This window comes from Leptinotarsa decemlineata, unplaced genomic scaffold (genome assembly GCF_025532065.1).
Source record: "Leptinotarsa decemlineata unplaced genomic scaffold, Ldec_3_MD MMD2_tig00026340_RagTag_RagTag, whole genome shotgun sequence".
Classification (NCBI taxonomy): domain Eukaryota; kingdom Metazoa; phylum Arthropoda; class Insecta; order Coleoptera; family Chrysomelidae; genus Leptinotarsa; species Leptinotarsa decemlineata.
Window position 1 is genome coordinate 3,098,807 of NW_027412694.1, and position 10,045 is coordinate 3,108,851.

At 33.1% G+C, this 10,045-nt stretch overlaps 1 long non-coding RNA gene across 1 annotated transcript; it reads left to right on the forward strand.

The window, feature by feature from the left end:
• The first annotated feature begins 466 nt into the window (after window positions 1–466).
• On the forward strand, window positions 467–9,613 carry LOC141485908 (uncharacterized). Its single transcript, XR_012467529.1, has 3 exons — window positions 467–2,095; window positions 3,133–5,598; window positions 6,696–9,613. It is a non-coding gene; the product is annotated as an uncharacterized lncRNA (long non-coding RNA).
• Window positions 9,614–10,045: the final 432 nt, after the last annotated feature.

Here is a 10,045-nt window from a genome sequence, read left to right on the forward strand (position 1 = left end):
TTGTGAGGCATCAACAGTGACAGTTTCAATACTTCAAAATCCATCTTCTGAAAAATGAATATCAGATGTTTCGATGAGCCAATACCCACTTCGAATGTTGATCAACTAGCCCAAAATCGAGAACAAGATAGGACTCACAGTTACGAAATTCGCAAGGCCAGGGATTAGACAGTGAAGAAACTGAAGTAATAATAACTTCACGTCGTCCATACAATCCAATTGATAGGTAATATATTTTTCACATGAAATTTCTCTTGCAAGAAAAACTGCCGAGAAAATCCCTCCTCAACTGAATTGAATTACCATGACTGGATTCAAATTCACTACTTGAATATGTTGTGACAAGAGTCTTGTCATAAAATTCTCACAAGGATTGCAAGAATAATTTTTCAAAGTTATTGATTCTTTTCTTTCTTTCAGTTCCATCTCATGTTCGATAGCAGTTCTGTTTTGAATAACTCATATGTCAGTCACTCATATTCTATTTTTTTTCCGTAGGCTTTTCAAACAATGTAAGTTAAAACCTGTTTCATTCACCAAGAAGCAATATCAATCTCATTCGTTATGAATGTTGAAACTCACTGTAACTCAATGTTCATATATTGGAGAGTATTTGTTTGGGTTGGATTTTTCATCTGAAAATTACGTCAGTGCATTATCAACAAATTTTTTGAAGAGTTTCAACTGGTGTGAGTGATTTTTATTTATTTTTTCTGAAAAGGAAATGTTTTTCGTTTTGTAGAACTGATGAATAGATACTAGAACGTAGAGAGATCATAATATTTTTGTTATTCACCATAATCAATTGTATATGCTTCATGAAAATCGAGATCGAAGATGGCCAATTTCTAATTAATCCCTTCCTGTATCACTTGACAACTACTAATGGTTGTTGTTCCTGGCGATGCAAAGTTCTTGCTTTATCAGGAAGAAAATTAACTCAGAAAACAATATGCTGGATGAATGCCGAAAGTACAGTTTGGAGTCTAATTTATATCCATGAGATTGCACCATAGTGTTCTATTTTCCAAACTAGCTAATTGTCTGAGACATTGACAGAGCTGAAATCAATTCAGATTGTTTACTTGACTAGATGTCACATATTTGTATTTGTTTGAGCATTCAATGAATTCAAATGAACGAAATGAATGAAAATTGACTAATATTTTGGAAGAACAGTGCATTCCATTTAAAACGAGCCACTTTGAATAACTTTTGGTACAAGGATTTGCAGGAAGAATTAAAAACACCGCAACCATTGTATACAGGAGGACATATTTTGACATATTCATATTTGATTTTACTTCCCCTATCGCAGCCCCAGAGCATGTCACCAATTTTTTTAAATGGATCACCCTATATTGTTTCGCATTATCAGATGCTCCATGATGAGCAGACTTCAACAAAATATGAAACATATGGTCTGAGGCTTATGGTTCGGAAGCTACAAATTATTTGAGTTGAAAACGAGTCACCCTGAATAACTTTTGGAACAATGATTTTCAGAAAAAATGAAAAAAAACATCTCAAAAATAGTAATTGTCATTTAAATGATTTGATATTTTGAAACAGCTCTATTCGATTTCCCATTAGTTCATCTTACCTGTCCATGACATATGGTCATGCGCTGGAATTCGTATTATTCCGTTTCAATATGGTAATCCTTCGGATTCCATTTTTGAGGTTGCTTTGTGAATGTTCGAAGAAGACCCGCCTGGAAAATTTGTTCATAGAAACATTTCTTAGAGGGGATTATTTCCGAGGGTCTTCACTTAGTGAAAACAGTGCCTAGTTTTGCTTGCTTGGGTATGGCATTTGATGTAAATTGTCCTTTCACTCTCTTTGGAGAATAATAGAACTTTACGTGAGTGATACCAAATCTTTCCCGAATTTTCAGCATCGCCATTTTGGACCTTCAACTTATGTACTTTTTCCTTCCTCTTATAGGACCTGTTGTCGTTTCATAACTTTCTTCATTGGGTATTCACCATACTATCGGTTGATAATTTACTGGAAAAAATTGAAGACATTGCCCAAAAGATTGTGAAATAAAAAACCGATTGGGATTTTTGGAAAACCTTGCCGAAACTTGAAGGTAGGTTTCATTATAGTTTTTCCTTCTGTATATATCATAATAAATGTATACTTGTCTGACTTTCACGAGCTTGTGGTAAATTCCTGTTTTACTTTCTTATTTTCATATGTGAGAATAATCACAAAGGTTATAATTTTTTTTAAAGAATCGGAAACAATTCATTCGAATTATTCGTAATTTTATAGTAAATTAGGTTAGTTGGTTGATATTTCAATTGATATTTATGTTAGAATTTTTTTAAGCTAGGAAGGCGTTGCAAAGTTTCTTTAATTCCGGAGGAAATTATTTTCCATCAAAAGGTGAATTTTATTTTACAGGAATGGTAGCTATGAAGTTGATTTGTGAAAAAATTATTTTCACGATTTCTGCAGTCGTCCGACGGTTTTTTTTTAATTGCTTTTTGTTCCATTCGTTATCGGCCTAGATTTTGTCCTGGCCTTTCGATTGAAATCACTAGCAAAATATGTATTAGTTTTTTTTGTAAATTCTCATTCTATTTACCGTTCAGAAAAACATTTGGCCGGTAATTTGATTGAATAGTTTATTTTTTTACATGGAACTTTATTCGAAGAGATTAATTTCAAAATCTAGGAAAGGAAAGTGAACAATATTGGCGATAATTGATATTTTCTTTCCCCAGTTTTTCAGCTTATACCGATAAGCTGAAATTTGTTGTTTTATTACCAAATGATTATTCGGTTTTATTTTTGTTATTGAGTTTAGTTATATTGAAAATACTCATATGAGTAGTTTTGTTTAAAGTTTTCACGGCTAGCTTGTCAGATTTCATGGGAAGCACAGAATTTCGTAGAATAAAAATGAAAGGAACTTCGAAGTTAAAAAAAAACATTGAATCATTTTTTCTGTTGTCCTGTATGGAAAAAAAAAACAATTCATTATTTTTTTTTGGATTGCTTTATTGAAAAACATATAAACATGCAACGATTATTTTCAACGGCCAGTGAAAGGTTTTTGTATCTGAAGGCATTTGGTTATATTCAAATTGGAGAAATTCTAATTCTTTGAATTCTGCTCAGGATTTTATGGGGCAGTGCGGAAGCTGCATTTTTTTTCAATTGAGAATATCTGTTAGCCGAATCTAAATGAGAGCTGTTCACTCAATAGTGAGAAAATTATAGAAGAAGGACTTAGTTTTTTTCCTCCCTGAATTCAGAGGAGTCAGGGGCTTCAACTTTGAGTTTGGCACTTCAGGAGATGTCAAGCCACGCAAGTAGACAGTTTCGTCGTTTATTTTTTAATATTTCTTTTCTTGCCACTTGCCATTATACCGTTATATATAGACAATATATTGTACAAGGGGTAGAAATTAGTTTCATACTGATGATTTTATTTTAATTTTTGACATACGTCTGGATCCAAAGCTAGAGGCTATTTGATTTTGGTGTTATTTATGTTTTTTTTGGTTATCTTGTAACCTATAATAATTTCTGAAACATTTGATCGTGACTTAATTATATTTCAACTCTGAATACAAATTGTATGTACATAGATATTATTCATTTACATGAATTTATCAACTGACAAATAATATGATATTTTCGTGAAGTATTTATAATAAATCAGATCATTATGCAACTTTTTTGTGACAGATGTGCTTGAGTTCATTTGGTAATTTAGGAACAAGGTTCAGACAAGCATTAGAAAGGGTTAAAATTACTTGGCGCCCAAAATTTAAATTTAACTTGCATATTTCCCAACTTCCGTCTTCATAGTGAGTTTGTACTACCAGAATGGAAATATTCCTAGAGCTGCTGCCCATATATTCAATGATAATCATCCAGGAAACAGTTAACGACACAAATACGTTTTGGAATTATTGAACAAATGTATGGTAACTGGATCTGTTTACAATAAGAAACATAACCGTTTAGGAGTTGTCAACGGTGAAGCTGTTTGTACTGCTGTTTTAGGGCACGTTGGATCAATGTAAAATTCTCAATATCTTACTAAGTTATCTCGAGAATCAGGAATCAGTCATATGAATATTCTCAGGATTCTTCATAAGTACAAATTTCATCCATATGAAATAAGACTAGTTCATGAATTGAACGAAGATAACTTTCATAGACGTATCGAGTTTTCTATAAGTCTCACTGAACGGATCAACTTGCATCAGAATTTCTTGTATAAAATTTGTTTTTTGGATGAATGTTCGTTTAGTTTAAATGGAGAGGTGAATCGGCAAAATTGTCGATATTGGAGTGATACGAATCCTCATTTATACCGCCAAGGTCATACCCAACGACCTCAATACTGAATGTTTGGCCAGGAATTTTAAATGACCATATCATATGACTTTATTCATCTATGATAACTCGACAAGTGATGAATATTTGAATATGTTGGAGATGCGAATAACACCGTGCATCAATAGGGTATTGAAGAGGATATAAATTTATTCGAAAACGAAATAATTTTTCAGCAAGATGGTGTATCTTCTCATTATGCAGCCCCAGTGCGACAATTTTCGGATGATCATTTTCCTGGTCGCTGGATTGGCGGAAAAGGTCCTACAGAATGGCCACCAAGGTCTCCGGATCCGGAGAAAGTGAATAAGCGGAACAAGCGATTCAGGATGCTGGAATGTGGGGGCCAAAACTTTTTTCTATGATTGCTCATCGTGAGTGGCATTGTTCATTATCAACCTTGGTAAAAGCCTCTTGTTTCCATATCTTCAGTGTGCCTTCACTTCCCCACTATTTTTAGGAGCTTACTTTCAGGTCATCCATTCGAAATGAGATCCGCCTTTTTGTGGGTGTCGTAGAAAACTCCATCAATAATAGTGAGCACAAAAAAAAAATAGTGAAATGCACTATAATTTCTATTGTGAGTTTCAGTCGGATATCAGTTGTTAGTTCTCCAAGAATCTGCACAGGAAAAAATATATAATATTTCATCTCTATGACGTGAATCAGAAAACTATACTAAAATACAGAGTCTATCAGTCTATTTATCTCTTTAATGAGCATGATTTCGTTTTTTAGTTCATTCAATGCATTTTTGAATGGTTCATTTTCTTTCCTCGAATGAATTTGTTGTATATGCAGCAGAAGCCGCTGTTTCTAACAAAACATTTCCCATTATATTTTCCGTTAACGGAGTTGAAATAAACCATATATCATTCGACCTCTATTAATTCAACACTATTGTAGCCATATCAGATATATATATTTGGTAATAACGAGAAAATCGAATCAGATTCAACCCATTATGCACTGTCCCAAATTACTTCGACCACAAGTTGGATAATGAATGAATTATAATCCCATCTTGTAATCCTTTATTGGGACAGGAGTTGGTGGAGAATATGGGATTTGCGGCCTAATTGTTTCATAATAGCCCTGCTCAATTCACCTTTTGTTTCTGAATAGAGCATATGGAAGCTGTTACATGATGAGTTTTCTCGTGTTTGAGTATTTATTCGAAGTGAGAAGTACTGAAATCATCCATTCATGAACCCAAGTCTAACCTGAGAACTCTATGTGAGTAAAATGACATCTAACAGCCAGTCATCCAATCAAAAAATTATAATTTCTTGGCATATTGAATTTTTTTTTGATTTTTCATGGGGAATAGATTATAAGAATGGAATATAGAACTGCAGTTTTCATGTATATGTATTCGTAAAGAACAGCAATGAAATAATATCTCTCAATGCTGTATTTATCTGAAACTGAATTTAAGAAAAATCACCTTTCATAATCTGAAACATATGAAAATTTCGATAAAGGGCAAACATTTCAGTTCACCGCGATGAGTTACAGCGTAAAAAACTCCTTTGATATATGTCGAAGAAGTTTAGAAATGAAGACAATCGGCGAAGAGAAAACTGCTAAAATACTTAGATTTTTTCGATTCTGAAGACGGGGGCAAATTGCAGTCTCCAAAACATTGAGACGAGTATCTGTACAATTTCTCAGCTTTTTTTTCCGTGAGCAAAATAATCAAATACGACAAGTTCTTGATAAATAAAATATTTTTTATGTAAGAAGAATTTTGAATTCACGCAGGTGGCAGTTCTTCCTTAAAATTTTGATGTTTAACAGATTGTGAAAAGTGAAAATACTCTAATAATCTTTAACCGGTTGCCTTGTTATTGATGTTTGAATAAAATTCCTAACTCCGTCACTCTTAGTCAAATATTCTGAAATAAATGTTCATTCAAAAGAGCAATTGATTGATGACACGTTTCGTGTTAATTAGAAAAATTTGAAACGATAGCAGTTTATCCTACCCTCGACATTATTCATCCCAAACATGAAAAAAAATTTCAAGTCAGTGATCGAAATGTTCTTCTTGAAATTCCTGACAGTAAAATTCAACAACACAGTTCATTGTACAATTTTCACCTTGAAGGGTTTTACGAAAATCTCGACACGTGTTTCGTCATACAATAGCTCTCTCAAACACTTGTCGCGGTTTTTGTAAAACACTTTAAAGTAAAAATCATATCTACAATAAACTGTATTATTGAGTTTTAATATGGATTTTCATTAACTATTGCCATTTTCATCATTTTCAAATATTTCTGGAGTAATGCTAGCACAAATTTTATTAATTCTGTTCTTGTATTTTCCAGGTTATGTAACCTAAACTTTCGATTGGATGTGGCGTAAAAAGGAAAAATCGAGAGAAGTCAAACACGGCGAAAAAGGGTACTTATGTCTGATCCAACCAATTCCTTCTAGGAATGAAAATAGTGTAGGGCGCACTTTTGGAAATCAACTGAATTTTTTAATTCATTTTGATTGTTGACCACAATTCTTCGAATACATGGACGAATGACATTTCAAAGAATTTACAAATATAAATCTCCAATCTTCTAGAAATTTTAGCAATCAATAGATTCAAGAATTCGGGCGATTTTCTGAATCACCAAATAGAATTGAACTTGTCGTTTTTGAATATTTTTTCAAATGTGGAAACTGTTACATAAGCTCAGGTAATCTTATCCATTACACATGTTTTATGTTTGTACCTGTGTACCCACATTATGTGTACACAGGTACACATAATGTGTAAAACATCAAATGGCCAAGTAAAACTCAGGTAAATTGAATTTAGATATTTCAAATTGTGAAATTGAGTATATATATAAAGCATTGAATTATTATATAATTCAATTAGTAAGACACGCCTCAAGAAACCTCAGTATGGCGAAACAATTGTTGCGTTTATGTGAGACTCTTTAGTGAAAATCTTACAATAAAGTGTTTTTTGAATAAATCTCCTCTCAAAGTTTCCTCTCGACCAATAACATGAATTCTCAATAATCCTACCCGGACATTCATTTTCTCATGAGTTTGAGTATGACTTTCTCTGAAAATTTTTGGGTTCATATCTGACCATATCTCCTGTATTGACGATTGATATTTCCGTTCAAGAAAAAATTCTATTCGTCACTATATAGAACTTTTTATGCAGTTTCAATTCGCAACCAAACGTTCAGACATCAACTCACAAGACTGCATTATTATGTCATCAGGGTCATCTTCATCCAATTGATGTAACATTTTCAGTTCATAGTAGTGAAACTTATGTCCAAAATCGAATTTAAAACAGAAATGCGTCAAAAATTTTGGCTGGATTTTATTCTAAATACGAATTATTACTGTGACCAATTTATTTTTTTCACACATTACTTTGTGTAACCTACGATAATAAACTTTTGAGTTGTTTCAATCGTCTTTTGTTCGATGTATTTTGAGAATCTGATCTACATAATTCGATGTGACTTCTTTTGTATTGATCATTTCTGAAATCCTCCAATAATTTGAACTTTCCTTACAATTCACCATTTCTTTCGAAAAAGTTTTATGAAAATCATTGTTTAGCGTTTCTTTAAATTTATTTCAGTTCCATTATGGATGTACTAACTGGATGACAAAAAGTAATTTCCTTATGAATTTACACATCTTTGCGAAGACTTTCCGGTCGTTAATTATTTTTTCAAATCATCGTATGGTTCACCTATCATAATTTTTGTGATACGTCTTAGCCAATCTTTTCAGCCGACTCATCGATTTTCAAATTCAAATGGTGATCCTGAAAATTTGTAAACGCCTGTATATATTGTTCCGTCTGTTAACTTCCCCAGATAAATACAGATGCCCATGCTATTTGTGTAACGTGATAACCCAAAATTCCAACAGACATTTAAAGCACGTATTAAGCCAAACTCGAACATTAAATAAACAACCAACTATAAGCTTGGGCTGTATATTTCGCATACAATGTGAAGTACTATGTTTGTCTGTCTTGATTATAATCAGTAAAAGTTGCCTAAAATGATTATTTCAGAGGTGATTTATCGAATAAGGATTGCTTTGTACTGATGCCTGCTGTCCTACTGATGATTATGTACTGCCTCCAAGAATGTGGATATGAACCGATTGAGCTGAAATTCCATATACATGTTTAGTTTCCATGACAATGAATGTTAACCTAGGGACGTTATTATATATCCAATATGGCTAATTGCCCAATATGACGGTATTTAGTTATTGCACACTAATGATATTGGTTTGCTGAAAATAGGGCGAAAAATTAATTAACATCACTATAAATCCCGTATTTCAAACTCCCGAAGTAATATCATCAATTTCAGTTCACTTTCAGAAATAACTTTACACTACAGATGAAACTCAACTCTGATGAAAAATATTTTATTAGTTCGGACTTCCATTGTCTGATATGATATAAATTGATTTGAAATACCTGAAAGAATCTGTAATCGAAATCTGTGTATCGAAATTCCACTCACACAGGACATAATCTGAACTGAGAATTCAATCACCATCAATCGACTGAGAGATAAATCATCAAGACTCTACTAAACCGTGCTTTTTGGGTCTGTAATACAAAGGAAGATCTCGAAAAGGAAGTAGGCATCATCAAAAATGCCCTTCAACGAAATGGTTACTGCAAAGTGATGGTGGAACAGGCTTTAGCTAGAAGACAGCAAAGGTCTACAAGGAAGAGAAGCCGCCACAACCAGTACTTGTACTTCCCCACATCAGAAGATTGTCGGAGAGGGTACAAGTGTAACATAAAAACCTGCTTCAGATCTGGGAACACTATCCGTAGCAACCTCACATATACTAGGCCACCAAACGCGGACAGTAATTCCAAATATTACATTTACCGAATACCCTGCAAGTGCGGAGAACGTTCGGACTCATCAACATCAAGTTGAGCCCATTAAATCATCTACAAGGAAAAACACTGGTTTAGGAGAAAATTCAAAGAAGCCGCATATATGTTGTCCAACAAAGCATTTAGACTAGCTAGCGTAGAAATACGTAACATATGGTAACCCCCCATTAAGCGGAATACGACCAACTCCCGCCATACGGTCAGTTTCCGCTAAAACCGATGAAGCGTATAGAGGGAAGAGGGGATAGATGAAAGCACTCGAATGACCAATAAATAGTCAGATCTCGGAGGAATGAGTCCAGTTATCACCCGAAGACGATTGGGGACACTAACAATCGAAATGTCGTGAAGTAACTTGGTTTGGAATCTTCTAATTTCTAATTTTTATTTCTTGGTAATAATTTTTAAATTTCATTTCTTGTTACTATTTTTTTTTTATTTTTTGCTTGTTTCTTGCATTTTATTTCATTGTAATTTCAGTTTTATTTTGCTGAATATAATTGTTATTTTTTCGACTTATTTCTATTTAAATTTTTCACCAATTTTTTCAGGTATTTCAAATCAATTTATATCATATTAGACAATGGAAGTCCGCACTAATGAAATTCACCACGAAACATTGTCAACTACCTTCAAACAAACATCTGATGAAGAATGTTATATAACATCTCTATTCTGAATAAAAACTAAAATAATTAACATTAAATCAAATTCATCACTGAATAGACGAATTATACTTCAATATTTCAATGTTTTTTCAACATTATTCGCACT